Source organism: Cherax quadricarinatus, chromosome 70 (genome assembly GCF_038502225.1).
Source record: "Cherax quadricarinatus isolate ZL_2023a chromosome 70, ASM3850222v1, whole genome shotgun sequence".
Taxonomy (NCBI): Eukaryota; Metazoa; Arthropoda; class Malacostraca; order Decapoda; family Parastacidae; genus Cherax; species Cherax quadricarinatus.
In genome coordinates this window covers 22,912,374-22,930,874 of record NC_091361.1, presented here as the reverse complement: position 1 = coordinate 22,930,874, position 18,501 = coordinate 22,912,374, and positions in this window count along the sequence as shown.

Genomic DNA, 18,501 nt, shown 5'->3' with positions numbered 1-18,501 from the left:
CACACACACACTCACACACACACATACACACACACACACATACATACACACACACACACACACACACACACACACAAACACACACACACACACACACACACACACACACACACACACACACACACACACACACACACACACACACACACACACACACACACACACACACACACACACACACACACACACACAAGGTGGACAAAGACAGGATGTTCCAGAGACTGGACACAGTAACAAGGGGACACAGTTGGAAGCTGAAGACACAGATAAATCACAGGGATGTTAGGAAGTATTTCTTCAGCCACAGAGTAGTCAGTAAGTGGAATAGTTTGGGAAGAGATGTAGTGGAGGCAGGATCCATACATAGCTTTAAGCAGAGGTATGATAAAGCTCACGGCTCGGGGAGAGTGACCTAGTAGCGATCAGTGAAGAGGCGGGGCCAGGAGCTCGGACTCGACCCCCGCAACCTCAACTAGGTGAGTACAACTAGGTGAGTACACACACACACACACACACACACATACACACATACGTCCCTCCACAGTGCCACCAACTATGTTAGCACACACACACACACACACACACACACACACACACACACACACACACACACACACACGTCCCTCCACAGTGCCACCAACTATGTTAGCACATGCAGACACATGTCCCTCTACAGTGCCACCAACGACGAGTGTCACAACAAATGCCTCTGGCCGAGACAGAGGTGTCAGCTGTTGCTTCCACTGTCTCCCTGGCCACGAGCCCCCATCTCTCACTAGAGACGAGGGTGGTAAGGTTGGTGGGTTGAGGATAAACGGGTTGGGAGAGGTGGATAAGTGGATAGGCGGGAGAAGGGGGCTAAGTGAATGGGCAGGTGTTTAAGAGTAAAAGAACGAACTGCGGGGGAGAGGAAGAGAGAATAAGAAGAGAAGTGATGGGGATAGGCAGACTGGAGATGGAAAATAAGTAGATTGGTTGGGGTGGAAATTAAATGGAGGAGCGAGCGGTGGAGCGTAAGTGGGCCTTCGTGGGTGGTGGGTAAGTGGATCGTCAGCGATAAACAGAAAGTGAATGAGCGGGAATAGGTAGTAAGTGGACAAGAAGAAAGTAAAAGATAAGTGGATGGGAGAAAGTAAAGGATAAGTGGACGGGAGAAAGTAAAGGATAAGTGGACGGGAGAAAGGTGGAAGAGAGTAACAAAGTTGTAAATAAGACACCGGAAAAAGAATTATTAAAAAAAAAATACGTGAAAATAAAAGCACTAAGCAAAGCTGGAAGAATTAATTTGAGGATTTGAAGGATATGGTGGAGACCGGAAGGATGAAAAGCAAAAAGAGGTCGACGATGAAGATAAATGGATACAGACAAGTGGAAGAAACATACTGAGAATATTTCAAACGATTCACCGCTCCCTCAGTAAGCACAAATTTATCTGAGGGCGAGGCAGTAAGGAAGGAGAGGAGGGGAGATGGATGGGGGTTGGAGGGTGAGTGGGCTAGATGTAACGGCTGGTAGTGGTGATGGTGGTGGTCGGGTAGGGTGTGGGTGGTGGGAAGACCAAAGGTGAGTCAGGCAGGTGTGGGTGAACAGGTGGTTTTGGTGGTGGTTTTTGTTGATAGTGGTGGGGTTGATGAGGTAGTGGTTGAGTTGGGCAGGAGAGGCAGCCTGGCAGAAGCGACCGCAGATTGGGGATAAATAAGAAATGACCAAAGAGAAACTCAGTGACCACCACATTCACCTGGGCTTGTGGTGGCGTACTAGGAATTGTAATACTTTTGGGCAAGTGGTATATTAGGAACAGTGCAATACTAGGAGTAATACCATACTAAGAGCAGTATAGTGCTAGGAACAGTGCCATGCTGAGAACAATATGATAAGAGAACAGTGCCATGAGAGGTAATGTTTCATAAGAACTTTGATTAAAAATCCTGAATCTACGCTTTTCAGAAAGCCTCGGAATGATTGAGGATATATACCACTATTTAAATAGACATGTACTTCGTGGGCAGCAGGTGATGAGATAACTCACATAATTGTGACTGAACATTAGTTGTTCATATGTATGGAAACCTGCAGCCATGTCCTGCCTGCTCGAATGTCCCGTTAGAACTAATGGAGCCCAAGGCCTAAGGGTAGGGATGTTGTAGGGAGGAAATGAACACTGTGCATGGTACCATGCACCATAAGGGCCATGCTGGTATATCTCATACAAACGGATACTATTATATCAAAGGTGACTATGTTCTAATAATCCATGAGCATCAAGGGACAATTCTGACATTGGTATACCTGGAGGATGTTCATATCTGGCGGATGTTCCGGAGGTCAACGCCCCCTTTTCCCTCCCTCCCGATCCGTGGGTCAATTAATGAAACAACTCTAACCCTCAAAAAATTCTAACAAATAGTTTTCAGTGTTTTTTACGTACTGGGGTTGTAAACTACAGAAAAAAAGTATACCAAAATCTGACTAACGGAAGTGAGCTGAAACTTATTTCCCCGATGGAAAAAACCACTTTGTCTGACTTTTTTGGGGTTATCATAGGTTCTCTACACATATGCTGCTATGTATGATAATCTATGTAACTGTGTCTGTGTATACCTGAATAAACTTACTAAGATGATCGCCAGTGATCCTGGGAATCAAGAAGGCAGCTTCAACTTCCTTTTTATTAGATGTTCAACAATTTTGTTTCTAACCGATGGTTTAAAGGGTCAAGGAAGTCACTGTTGCTAATGAATTTATGATTTGTTCCATTAAATCGGTGATCCACGATAATAGCCAATATTGTGGCCAACACTCCCAAACTATTTCATATATGACAGTGCGTATTGTTTCATTTTTATTATTCTTCAATGAATAATAGTAATTTTGAATTTCTTTCGATGTTATTTGCTTAAATATTGAAAGGTTTCGTCTTTCAGGTTGCAAAGGTGAATGCTTCAAGCTTAGTCCATGAAGTGTCCAATCTGCAAGAAAAGGTTTGAAGCTGTAAATAAAGTAATTTAAGTTAGTCAGAAGAGTGCTGATGGAATCAGTGCAGCAAGTGTTTAGAGAGCTCTCTGATAGCACTGATATGACAACTGGCTATAAGTTACACTTTCATTGTCTTAAACGTTCTAAAAATGAACATTGTATTGAGAATCAAAAGAAGAGGGACGATTTCTCTAAACTCTCACTGAAGAGAAGTGTTCGTGCGAGTTCTGGGCATTTCCAAAGCAAGCTTCGTTGCCTTTTCCTTGGGATCCAGGCTGCTGCTCTTGGAGGTTCGGACTACAGATACGTCAAGACAGACTTTTTGAACAGGACCATCCTGGAGTGCTGTGAGAGTTATTTTCATTGGTTGTTTACTGCCAGAAGGTGGACTGAGTAGTGCTATGGTACTAACTACATATACCACCATACATGCAGTATCAATTTCTGTAGTGGGTATGATGCACAGCTGCAGTATTGAGACGGAAAGGATGAAAACCGCAGAAATTTAGACGGAATAAATATACTGATATGTGCATGCCTAGACGTGGATGATGAAGAAAGGTTAACGATTTCTTATTTCAGAACATAATTAAGGAGTTTCTGTATTGTGAAGATTCATTTCCTAATGGTCATTACTGTCTAAAGAACAAACTAAATAAACAATACGGGACTTAATCTATATCGCAGAGGAGAAGGTCTTCGGAAATTTTCACACATAATTTGGTCTTACTATATAAAAAAAAGAGAAACGGGAATGGGATAAAGAACCGCAAAAGAGTCATAACTGAGACGGCACCAAGGCTGATCATGATGTTCCTTCTGTTAGTGATTACTACCCAAAAGCTGAGGGGTGTTAACGTTGCAGTTTTATAACTGTAGTGTAAGCACGCCTCTGGCAAGACAGTGATGAAGTGAATGATGATGGAAGTTTTTCTTTTTCGGGCCACCCTGCCTGGGTGGGAAACGGCCAATGTGTTAACATAAAAAATAAAAATTAAAATTTAATGCGGGATAAAACGCAACACAAAGTAGCAAATACATTGTATTAGACAAACAATAATACAAGCAGTAAGGCTTTGGGCTGTCGTCACACCATTACTGACTAGTCTAACAGTGTAGAGACTTCACTTGTTTCGATTCAAATTCGTCTTGGACACTTCATGAGACAGGGTACGACTCGTCGTACAGTAAAGTGCTTCAGTTTGAAAATAATGTCACATGCTGTATCACACCAGATTTTATTGAAGATATAAATATTTTGGATTTGTCATTGTTATTTTTCTGGTGATAATGTACATCACAACATTCTTTGACCCCAGGGAGGAAGACGATCCATTTTTTTTAATCCATCTTGATTCAGTTGCCCAGAATATAAAATTAATGGGACAAATGAATGAAGATGAATTCAAATAACAGGCACACAAAAATATTTGAACTACATGAAGTATATCACGCTAGGAAACATTTCCCCCCACCCTCGAAGATAACAACTTTCGATGTCAATATGCCCGACTGCCCTCCCAAGAAATTATCATACATATTCCTCAGCATCGATTACTCTCTAAAATCAGTTCTTTGGAACAAATATACGACCTTAGGACAAATAATACTATCACACTGACTATCTACGCTGATTGCTCCCTTAACCCTGACAGTGATGGTACAATAATACAGAGGCATATTAGAATTATTAATTAGGCTTCCACCTTACAAACTTAGCTGTTTGCCATGATTGTTGTTCTCCAGCCTGTGGATATTAACTGACTCCTTTCCCTCATTACTTGCTTTAAATGTGCCTGAAGCTAGGCAGATATTCACAGATTATTAAGAAAGGGATTACATTTAAGTTCATTAGCATCACCTCCAGTTATGACCAGTGTTTTTTTTTTTAGTGATAATAAGATCATTTATATAGAATATATTCCATACTGTATTGTGTACATCAACTATATGAAGTAATTATATAAAATTAAATGAATAATATTTCTTTCTAGTGATGTAACAGTGTTAAATGGGGTCTGATAAAGACCCAGTGTGAACTCTACAATCCTAGTGTTTCTGCGCTGCCGCTTACGAGATGAGCTCCGGGTGTACACTAAACTAGTTAGTTAGGCGACACAAGTAACTAAAACTTGTTAGTTGACAAAATATTTCTGAAGTGAACATTGGACATACATCCAAAGTTGATACCGTAGAGTATCGTTTCGTCTCCTATACTCTTCGAAACATCAAGTTTCAAAAACTTCCAAGTCTCCCAAACTATGATATGAGATCTATTATCTTATTCGAGCTTAAATTCTATTCCAAATAGCCAGCTCCAAATTGAAAGAGAATGATGCATGTCATTCATCAGGGGCCAGGGCATCCCGGCCAGCCATCCATTCTGTATTTGTCCATGATCTATATGTATCATGGTGATAAAACTTGCATTATGTCCACGTTGGAGTTCCTCAGCACCCTGGCCAGCAGCCACCATGTTCCTCTAATAATAACAATTTGATCAAGCACTGTACTAGAAAGCTAGTGAGATCATCGGTGCTGCACCGCAGCGTAGTCACTTGAAGATCGTTCTAATGTTTGTTAAGTTCTACACATTCATTACTCTGTTAGGAACAAGAGGTACAGTTATGGAGAATAAAGGACTTACAAGTAATCTAGAAATGATTTACGGTGAAAATCCTCTAGTGTATATAATGACCGGTAAATCAGTTCAATGGGCAATCCATCACCATCTTCTGGGAGACAAGTGTCTTCATCTAATGACTGTGAAATCTGTGATGGGTGAAAATCTTGAATTTTTTTCACTAGTAGAGGAAATTGAGCTTCATGCTCTCACTGGGAGACACTTCAGTATAAAGTTAGGGACCAATTCCTCCAAAACTTTTCAGGTGTAAATTATGAAATATCTTTCTCGTCTACATTCCTGGGAGTACAGTTCGAGGTATTTCAATCTTTCCCAACAGTTTAGGTGCTTGACTTAAACTGTATCATTATTGATATGGCGTCTCATGTTTGTCAGGCTCAGAACAGTGCCACACTATGAATAGTATGATAGTACGGTGCCAAGATAACAATAGAACCAAGTTATGAGATATACAATGCTATTACAGTATCATGTTATGGACAGTGCAACACAGTGAACAGTATCATGCTAAGAACCGTGTCATGTTGGAAATTGTTTCATGATATAAAGAGTATCAAATTTGGAAACTGCTAGGCTAGAAACAGTGTTTTGCTAGAAACAGTCGTTTAGAAGCAGTTTTATTTTACGAACCGTGCAATAATAAGAGCAGTACTATACTGAACAGTGCCTAACTAGGGATAGTACAGTCATCAGAACAAGGTCATGCTATATATAGCGATTTACTGGAGCAGTACAATGATATGAACAGTGCTATACTAGGTGGATTTATTTACTGATATAGGTCATACTAGATACTTTGTTACGACAACAATAGCACTGCTAAGAACAGCATTACTATTACTGCCATGCTAGCAACAATGCAATTCTCTGTGAAAACGAAATGAACCAGTGTCATCGTAATAACGGTGCCAAGCAAGTAAAAGGCAGTACATGAAGAAGACAGATAGCAGAGAGGTCTTGAAAGCCCACACCAAAGCTGTCTACTGAGAAGAACTACATCTACCTTGATTAAAGATTATCACAAATTATCTTCCTGCATAAGGCAAGGGTAGAAAAAACAAAAGGCCTTCTCCCCATCCTCTACTCCATCCGACCACTGCCGTCATGAAAAAATGTATCATGTCATATAAAAAAAATATCCCATATATTAAATGTATACAACGTTTTGCATGGATTCATTGTGGGTTTGGCGAGTGGCTGTATGAGGTAGCGAGTGTCCATGGCAACATCTCGCTTCTGTTCTCTCTCACAATACCTTATGTCTTACTGGTTAATGTAACTTATATCATGTGTTCGTTATGCAGAACAGTTTAGGCTGACCCAGCAATCTTGACAGAGATGTACATTGAGCATGTGATCATAAAGACACAGGGAACTCCACCCACTAGAGCTCGTTGTATCTAGTCGAATACTACACTTGCAAAATACCTGTGGAGAGTTTTCATGAATAATTGTTTAGTCTTTGCTCTTACACGATTTGCCAATAATTTATTTCATGCTGCCATGATTCTGGTGGCAGAAAAACATTGCATATATTCGTGTAAAATCTGCCTTGCAGTTTCATTCCACTGTTATGAATTATAAACTTATTCAGCGCTTCATGTTTAAGTGAAGCCATCCAGTAACAAGGTTTGAACTAGATCTTCTCGTTGTTGCTTAAGGAAAGCAAGGTTGAGTAAACCATACCCCCGGCCGGGATTGAACCCGCGGTCATAGAGTCTCAAAACTCCAGCCCGTCGCGCTAGCCACTAGACCAGCTAGCCACAATAAGATTCATCCAACTAGGTATATTTCTACACCATAGGAAAGTTAGCACAGGCACCTCTGTGACCACAAATGCAAGTTTTTACAGACGAATCTCCAGCTAGCGTGGCCGTGACGAACTCTAGCTCAAGTCCCTTCACTGCCGTCAACATGACTTAAGAAATCGTAATGACACGATTGCAAATAACCATACCCCCGGCCGGGATTGAACCCGCGGTCATAGAGTCTCAAAACTCCAGCCCGTCGCGCTAGCCACTAGACCAGCTAGCCACAATAAGATTCATCCAACTAGGTATATTTCTACACCATAGGAAAGTTAGCACAGGCACCTCTGTGACCACAAATGCAAGTTTTTACAGACGAATCTCCAGCTAGCATGGCCGTGACGAACTCTAGCTCAAGTCCCTTCACTGCCGTCAACATGACTTAAGAAATCGTAATGACACGATTGCAAATAAACCATACCCCCTGCCGGGATTGAACCCGCGGTCATAGAGTCTCAAAACTCCAGCCCGTCGCGCTAGCCGGAGATTCGTCTGTAAAAACTTGCATTTGTGGTCACAGAGGTGCCTGTGCTAACTTTCCTATGGTGTAGAAATATACCTAGTTGGATGAATCTTATTGTGGCTAGCTGGTCTAGTGGCTAGCGCGACGGGCTGGAGTTTTGAGACTCTATGACCGCGGGTTCAATCCCGGCCGGGGGTATGGTTTATTTGCAATCGTGTCATTACGATTTCTTAAGTCAAGGTTGAGTACTTTGAGTCTTTCTTTATAAGGTTTGGTACTTTATAAAGTTTGGTACTTTATAAAGTTTGGTACTTTATAAGGTTTGGTATTTTATAAGGTTTGGTACTATCATGTGGGAGTTCGATACGTGGATTAGGGTAGAAATACTCACGTAGGCTGTTATTACGTATAATCGTAGATATGTGGAGAGAACCCGCAGCCGTTACCTGTCTCTTTGGTTACACTCGTAAAACTGCCTAGCCGGCTGGCCAGTACCCCGTAGTGGGTCTTTTGAAAATAGTGTCAGCTCAGCACAGACCGTGACTCAAGACGGTTGGTCGTTGAGTCAACGGACAGGTTACTGGTAACTGGTTACTGGTAACTGGTTACTACTACTGAGAGCTCGGCGACGCTAACGTATGTCGTCCCGACATACAACTAATACGAACTAGAGATGGCAGGTATACGGCTTGGGCTGATTCTATACAATGTCAAAGTACACAACATGAAACATTATAGATACATAAGTAGAACATTGGAATGAAAGCTTACGTAACTGAAACTGTAATGTAATACAAGGTATACTATAGTACAACTTAAAACTCAACAAATGAACAACGAACTCAACATTGAGATTACAAGTGATAAAAACAAAAATTTTGATCGATCGATCTGTATTCATGTGATCTACGGATTCTGAGGAAGGAATATATACAAAGAAAGAGTGTTTAACAGAAAGGCAGATTCGGTGCACGCAAATCTAGACTGTTAACTCTCAGAATGCGGAGAGAACATGAACACAAAAAAAAAATTCTTGAATACTGATAAGTTGATACTGTAACTATTCATCTATACAGGTTATTTACATTTAACCCCAACTCTGCTAGGGTAAGATTGGCATATGCAGAATGGGTGTCATCTCTGGGAGGATCAAACTCTGTAGCATTGGCTAACTCATGCTGTATTTGAGGCAAATCTGAATTGGAAGTTACAAATGATACTTGAGGATTTCTCAATACCTGTCGTGTACGTAGGGAATAACAACATTCAGGTTGATCATCTGACTGAGTATCAGAGGAAGAGAGTACAGGATCAGGAGGATTGTCAGAGTCTGTCACATTAGTCTGGGTTGGAACATCATTATCATCACATACTAACTTCATATGATCCAAATGCGATTCTTTATACTGACCAGTACTAATCTCTCTAACCTTATACTTATTACCAGTGATATGTTCAACTACGCGATAAGGACCAACAAACTTTTGATCAAGCTTTGGCATTGCAGACGTTTTGTTAAAATTAGTCAGCATAACTCTCGAACCTACTTTGATTTTGGATGGCTTTACTCGAGTATTTGCGACTCTTGTAAATTCTGCTGTTGATTTATGAAGTGTTTCACGGATTCTTCTAAAAACACTTTGAGCTAAGCTGGTACGAGTTGCTACGAAATCATCAGGGTTGTAATTTGGTTTCGGATTAGAATATAACAACTCATAAGGCAAACGTTTATCTACACCATACAATGCATAATGTGGAGTGTCACCTATAGAAACATTGTAAGCAGAATTTATAGCACACTGCACATCAGGTATAACTTCATCCCAAGTTTCACTATTGGGATTGATAGTGGCTCTCAATACATCAAGTACTTTCTTATTGGTTCGTTCCGCTAACCCATTGCTGGCAGGATGATGAGGAACAATGGTGGACTTAGAGATCTTGTACAAGGTACACAAATTTTCAAGAATTTCATTACAGAATTCACCTCCATTATCTGTTACTAGGGACTTAGGGGTGGTATGCCTGCAGATAATGCGTTCTTTAAACGCTTTAGCTACTGTCTCGGCAGTCTTATCTGCAATAGGAACTAACTCGCAATATCTGGTGAAATGGTCTACCATAACACACAGATGTTTGTTACCTTGGAGGGAACATCGGAAATTAGTTAACAAATCTAGCGCAACTCTTTCCCAAGGTTCGCTAGTAGTTGGATACACTTGGATTGGATTAGGACCATTAGCATTGCCTTTATGTTGCATGCAGACACTACATTTCTTAACATACTCAGAAATATCAGTTGCCATACGAGGCCAAAAGTATTTCAATCTGGCTTGTTTTACTGAACGATCCATACCAGGGTGTGCAACACCTGGTACATCGTGAACTAGCTGTAAGGCTACATTCACTAGTGACTGTGGAATTACTAACTGGTATACTCTTCTTCTAGGAGTACCCAACTCGGCTGTTCGATACAGTAATTCTTGGTTCATGACAAAGTCACTGATGGGAGCTGGTGGCTTCACAGTCAGAATAAGATCTTCCTGGAGCAGGAATCGAATCACACCAGACCACAAGGGATCGGTTCTTTCTTACTGGAGGAATGAACAAACTCGGTGGAGTGGATGACTCCCCCCGGTTGAAAAATTAACGCTATAACACGCAATATGAGCAAGGGAGAACGAATCTACTATCTCAAACTGCAAGCACAGGAGAAGAGAAATGAACACGGTGAACAATGCTGATATTCTGAGTCGCACACAGTGACACGAGGTATCAACTATAAAGAAACTACACTTACAAACTTTAACAACGTGGAAGTTACTCGAGAAATAACTTCTTACAATGCACTGATTACTGTCAACTAGGATGGGATCACAATCTGAAACACAAGGGACAACAAACACTCAAGTGAGCACACTAGCCACAGAAACGTCTTTCTGCACGGCTTGTGGCATCAGCAAGAGATGGCATAACTCGTTGCAAGTAAAGTTCTTCTCAAAGCGTCCCCTGGGAAGGAACGAATACTTGAACAAGTCGCCATCGCAAGGATAGTAGAGCACTATCGTGCGTGCATGATATTGTGACTGGAGTCCAGACAGGAGTGACAGTATTACTAGTGCCTGACCGCTCGGCTACGTTAATAAGTAATTCACGGATCTATAGGAACTTAATCTGAACTTCACATTTCGCAGCACTTTAACAAATCTCAGATACAAGCTGTGAGAACAAACACATTGCTCGAGGGCTAGGTATTGTCTGTCAGTCAGTAAGGGAATGTAAGGACTGATGACAGGAGCAGCAATAGCCTGAGAGGTCTGAGTGTCGACATTCACTAAAGTATCACTTGACGGTATGTGAGACATAATGGCAAAGTAACACGAGAACAAATAAAGCAAAAATAATGAACAATAAAATGATATAAAATTCTAGAATTGAAATGAAAAGATATACAACTAATTCTGCAGAATAATGTCTAAATACACTGCAAGAGGAAGGAAAACTCAATTTAAAGGACTATTGACCAAAAAAAAAAAATTACATTGAAATATACAAGTAAAAATATTACTGGAGACTGAATTAAATGCAAAATGAGCTGTCTTTACTCTTGCTAATAAAAAATTAATTAATTAAATTTTTTAAATCAATGTGAAAGTGTAAAATAAAATTATTAAATTGTTAACTGGGAAATTTAAGTATTTTCTAAGAATGCATAGACAAAATTAAATTATAAATCATAAAAATAGCAATAAAAGAAAATAATTCACTGCAGAACAGTTCAACAAAATAATTCACTTCAGAACAAGTGCAACAAAATAAAGTATAGAAATAATCACTGCAGTAATAAAGTGTCACTGGGAAAACTCAGGTAAAATAATGAATTAAAATATGAAGATCAAAAAAAATTAAACTGATTGAACACTTTAACTCTTAATTGTAAATTAGACAAAACAATTTACTCAAACAGAGTAAGAAAACACTTTACGTTAAAAGTAATTGAAATTGCATCAAGAATGAATTTGTTCAAGAATATAAAAATATGAAAAAAAATAAAACACAGGAACAAAACAGGGAATATAACACTTACAGTGACGGAGCACCCAACAGTATTAATTTATTCTTACAACAAATTCCTGCTGTGACTAATACAACAAAATCTTGCTGTGACTGATACGACAAAAATTTGCTGGTAAAAATAATGGTACACAGTCTGCGAAAAAATTAGAGGAATGAGACACTGTTGGCATACGAAAAAAAAGACACACATAGAAATAAATGGAAAATTTAGTATGCTGAAAGAATACAATAAAAAAAAATGAATCACTTCACACAGGGTGACTGACTGGTACACTACACAATAATACTTACTAGAGACAGGAGTAGCATAAGAAAAAACACAGAATAAAAAATATAAGATAAATAAAAACACTGAAAAAATATTGTAAAAATACTGAGTCAAAGAATACTGCGTTTACACTGAAAACACAAGGTTTAGAGTACACAAGCAATTTTACTATAAATGTCTCACACACGCAAATGTCGTTAAATGCAAGAAAAATGTCTCAAAAAAAAAATTATCACTGAAGTCGAGAGTAGTAGACGGGTGATTACTGGTGACGGGAAGAAGGTGTTGTCCTGTGGGCGGGCGGTGTGTACTGGTGACGGGGCGGGGGGGGGGTTTCCTCCTCCACTCACACTGTTGTCGTGAAGAAATGTGCGTTCTAGGCGAACTCACATAACTGGCTTTATCTCGTTGGCACCAGCTACAATCTCTTGACCAATTATGTGAGCCAAAACAGTACTAGGACCCGGTACAAGGGTGCAAACAACCACAGGTAGATGAGTGGATGGCTGGTGGTGGTGGTGGGTGTGACTCTCGCTGGGGTACTACCGCGCACCCCGGGTGGTGGGAGAGAGAGGTGGGGGGGGGACGCTGGGGGTCTGCCGCGCACCCCACTCACCCACGAAGGTGGCTTGGAAAACCCACTCTATGCCACAGGAATGGTAAAAACCACTCTTAGCATCCAACAGGGAGCACAAAGCGATATAAACAATACCTCAGAGGAGCTTGGCTTACTTCTTACTGTGTGGCTTACTTCTCTCTCTCAGCTGGGTTAGAAGCTGGGTTGGCTGACTGGCTTACCCCACGAGAATGGATGACTGGAAGACGTGTAACGATGCACAAAGCACGGAGGAGCAGTTGGATGACAGGAGACAGGCTGGATGATAGGCTGACTGGCGTTCACTTCCACAGTCTGGCTTACTGACTGGCTTAATTGCAAAATCCGGGTCAACCCCTCGGAGATTGAAGCAATTAGCACACGAACTAAGCCAGGAAGCTTGAAACAGCTGCAACAGGCTTGCAGGCAATAGGTTTGAGGGGAGTAGCTGCTGCTGGCTGGTGGTGCGCGAGGGTAGAGCTGGTGGCTCGAGGTGGTGCGGGCGGGTAGTGGCTGGTGGGTGACGATTCACCTATGACCCTGGCGCTACTCACACAAACAGCCTTCTAACGCCTTGAATTACCCTTAAAAACGTAAATCCACGCTCCACACCGCTGTACACCATTTATCATGTGGGAGTTCGATACGTGGATTAGGGTAGAAATACTCACGTAGGCTGTTATTACGTATAATCGTAGATATGTGGAGAGAACCCGCAGCCGTTACCTGTCTCTTTGGTTACACTCGTAAAACTGCCTAGCCGGCTGGCCAGTACCCCGTAGTGGGTCTTTTGAAAATAGTGTCAGCTCAGCACAGACCGTGACTCAAGACGGTTGGTCGTTGAGTCAACGGACAGGTTACTGGTAACTGGTTACTGGTAACTGGTTACTACTACTGAGAGTACTTTATAAGGTTTGGTACTTTATAAAGTTTGGTACTTTATAAGGTTTGGTACTTTATAAAGTTTGGTACTTTATAAGGTTTGGTACTTTATAAAGTTTGGTACTTTATAAAGTTTGGTACTTTATAAGGTTTGGTACTTTATAAAGTTTGGTACTTTATAAGGTTTGGTACTTTATAAAGTTTGGTACTTTATAAAGTTTGGTACTTTATAAGGTTTGGTACTTTACAAAGTTTGGTACTTTATAAAGTTTGGTACTTTATAAAGTTTGGTACTTTATAAGGTTTGGTACTTTATAAGGTTTGGTACTTTATAAAGTTTGGTACTTTACAAGGTTTGGTACTTTATAAAGTTTGGTACTTTATAAAGTTTGGTACTTTTCTCTGAAGTACTTTCGTCGTATATGTAATTTGGAGACCAAAACTGGACGGTATATCCATAAGAGCATAATAACATAAGAATGGAGGAACACTGTAGAAGGCCTACTGGCCCATACAAGGCAGGTCCTTATCAAACCTCCCTTACCCTAAGCTAGATGGGATCTAACAGGTGCATTTTATTGAGTCAATATAATAACTGGTGTTCTGTGCTCTAAGAATCTAGCTATGATAAGTACATGCTAAGACAGTTGGTGATATGCTAGAAACTGTGCTACACTAGAAAGTGATCCAGGCTAGGAGTTGCGACAAGGTATAGCAAGGAGAACCAAATTAGAAACCTTACTATTCGTATACCATGTGCATTGCATGCAGGAATCACTGATATGCTAGTAATAGTGCAATTCTAGTAACAGTGCTATGCTAGTAACAGTGCTTTACTATGAGAAGCAGTGCTAAACTAGGAACAGGGTCATCCTCTGGTAAGCTTGGCCGCCTGCCATCTACTTTTTTTGTTTCCTCTAATTCTGGAGGCAGAGAGCGTTTACATATCTGCCAGCTTTTTATGAACATGAAAGAGAGAGAGAGAGAGAGAGAGAGAGAGAGAGAGAGAGAGAGAGAGAGAGAGAGAGAGAGAGAGAGAGAGAGAGAGAGAGAGAGAGAGAGAGAGAGAGAAAAGGTAGATGTTGAGGATAGTTCTACTCTTATGCTCCTGCACTGTCAGTCATGGTGCTGTGTCTATTACTAGTTCTATTTCTAGGTACTAGGAGCTCACGTAATTTCTCTGATGTAAGTGACATTGCCAACTGGATATTCTGTTTGGCTCTAGACCTTTTGTCATTAAATATGACTTGACTAGCAGAGTCCTACATTGGCAAGCCATTCTTTCAAACTGGCTCATGAAGACTGGATTTATATGGCACCATCAACTTCAAGGAAAAAACCGTTTTAGTGCTCAGTAACTCCGTTTACAAGAAGCTCTTCCCACATTCGTGTTACAGCTCTTGCAAAGGAGTTTCGTCAAATTGAAACTATCACACCACACTTCATGAAGATGCTGGTGCTAGAGAGTGATGAATCTGTTGAATATTTTGTACGTTTGCATGAGGTTCTCTAGTAACCTGTGTTTCCTGGCTGCAACAAATTGAATGATTTACGCCTTTCTTCGTACAGTTACTTAATAATGATTTTCGTCTTGTTACTATTTTCTGTACTGTTTCAAAAATTTCCACTTTATATTCATTATAATTAAGGACTACTTAAAGATTAATTTGGAAAATAAACAGATTGATTAATTTTGTAGTAGCGGAACTTTCGCTTGATTACAAGTACTTCTGACAGTCTGACATATACACAGATGATCAGACTATATGCAAAGTTAGTGATCATCCTTAGAGCCACTCTCCTGAACATTATTTGCTTGACTGTCTACTTATTGAAGAATGTAGTGATAGACAGTAGAATAATCAATGTGATATATCAAGGTATCTTATTACTGAAAATGAGATACTAGATATTTTAAGGAAATAACCTTAATTTGCATTTAAAAGACGAATGCAGACAAACACAATGTTGTAAAAAGAGAGAGAGACGTTCTACTTTGATTGATACTAATTAATCACACATCAAACTCACTTGCAATGTTGATGCAAAGTTTGTGTATAATGACGAGTTTTACACTCAAAAGTTTGGTATGGTAATGAGACATAAACTCTCACCTGTCTTTAGTAATTTGTTTATGGAATTTATTGAAACAAGATTGCTTAACCAAACCTTTCCCGATAGAGCTGAGTGGTATAGATATGTTTATGATATTTTGTCTTATGGCTAATATAGATATAAACGATTTCTTTGTTAAATTAAATAATCTTGCTCATTCCATAAATTTTACTGTTGAATCTGAATAAAATAACTCATTACCTTTCCTAGATTTTTTTAGTTATTATGGGGAACCATGATTTTAAATTTAAAATTTACAGAAAACCAATAAAGAACTGTTCCTGTGTACACTATTATTTTTCACATCAAGATTAAGTTAAACTGTCTGTTTTTTCATCAATGTTTTTGAGAACTTAACATATTTGTAGCCCAGAATTCATAGATAAGAAATCTCGAAAATTTATAGTACAGCTTATGATCTAAAATACCCAAGAAATTTATTTGATAAATGTTTTAAAATTGCTAGAAATACTTTTTACAATCCAAAAAGGGACAACCAGCCTTATTCAACTAAAAATATGTTGGTTCTCCCTTACCATGAAAACTTGGTTGATATGCCTTCTCTTCTTAAGACTTTTAATATTAAAGTTGTAATCAAAAATCTTGACACAGTAAAAAAACTTTTGATAAAGAATTCCCCCCAAAATGCTGATGGATGTGTCTATAAGATTCCTTGTAAAATATATGATAAAGTTTATTACGGTCAAATTGGTAAAAGTCTCGAACTAAGATTAAAACAACATAAATATAGCATTAGAACTGGACAAGATTCCAATGCTCTGTTTATTCATGTGAGAGATTTTAACTATAAAATTGATTTTCAAAAGACTGAGAAAGTTATATCTAGTAAGTCCATTGGTCGAGAGGAATATAATAAAATCAAGATTCATAAAAATTTGTTTTAAAAATAATATGCATATTGTTTTTGGGTTATACGAATTGAATTCATTTATAATAAAATTTGGAAAGAATTTCAGATAGATTAGATCGTCATGAAAAGTCAGGAGTTGCATGGCTGCGGTAGGTGATAAACCCGAACTGTGCTACGGTGACAACACTTCCCCTCACTCCTTCAGTTGTTGCTATGCAGCTTTGTATAGGTCCTGATAACACACTGAGAAGTGTGAGCCGAATATTTCCACCCCTCGTGGCTTGTTTTACACACACACACACACACACACACACACACACACACACACACACACACACACACACACACACACACACACACACACACAGACTAGTCCCAGAGCTACGGGGATTGTCCTACGAAGAAAGGTTGAGGGAAATCGGCCTGACGACACTGGAGGACAGGAGGGTCAGGGGAGACATGATAACGATATATAAAATACTGCGCGGAGTAGACAAGGTGGAAAAAGACGGGATGTTCCAGAGATGGGACACAGACACAAGAGGTCACAATTGGAAGTTGAAGACTCAGATGAATCAAAGGGATGTTAGGAAGTATTTCTTCAGTCATAGAGTAGTCAGGCCGTGGAATGGCCTAGAAAGTGACGTAGTGGAGGCGGGAACCATACATAGTTTTAAGACGAGGTATGATAAAGCTCATGGGGCAGGGAGAGAGAGGACCTAGTAGCAATCAACGAAGAGGCGGGGCCAGGAGCTATGACTCGACCCCTGCAACCACAAATAGGTGAGTACAAATAGGTAAGTACACACACACACACACACATACATGAAGCACTAAACTACATACCAGTGTCACTGACATGTATAGCATGCAAAATCATGGAAAAGATTGTCAGGAGAAGAATGGTAAAACATCTAGAAAGGAATGATCTCATCACCAGCAGCCAACATGGTTTCAGAGACGGGAAATCCTGTGTCACAAACCTACTGGAGTTCTATGACATGGTGACAGCAGTAAGACAAGAGAGAGAGGGGTGGGTGGATTGCATTTTCTTAGACTGCAAGAAGGCGTTTGACACAGTACCACACAAGAGATTAGTGCAAAAACTGGAGGACCAAGCAGGGATAACAGGGAAGGCACTGCAATGGATCAGGGAATACTTGTCAGGAAGACAGCAGCGAGTAATGGTACGAGGAGAGGTGTCAGAGTGGGCACCTGTGACCAGTGGGGTCCCACAGGGGTCAGTCCTAGGACCAGTGCTGTTTCTGGTATTTGTGAACGACATGACGGAAGGAATAAACTCCGAGGTGTCACTGTTTGCAGATGACGTGAAGTTGATGAGAAGAGTTCAGTCGATCGAAGACCAGGCAGAAATACAAAGGGATCTGGACAGGCTGCAGACCTGATCCAGCAACTGGCTCCTGGAGTTCAATCCCACCAAGTGCAAAGTCATGAGGATTGGGGAAGGGCAAAGAAGACCGCAGATGGAGTACAGTCTAGGGGGTCAGAGACTACAAACCTCACTCAAGGAAAAAGATCTTGGGGTGAGTACAACACCAGGCACATCTCCTGAAGCGCACATCAACCAAATAACTGCTGCAGCATATGGGCGCCTGGCAAACCTCAGAACAACATTCCGACATCTTAATAAGGAATCGTTCAGGACCCTGTACACCGTGTACGTTAGGCCCATATTGGAGTATGCGGCACCAGTTTGGAACCCACATCTAGCCAAGCATGTAAAGAAACTAGAGAAAGTGCAAAGGTTTGCAACAAGACTAGTCCCAGAGCTAAGAGGTATG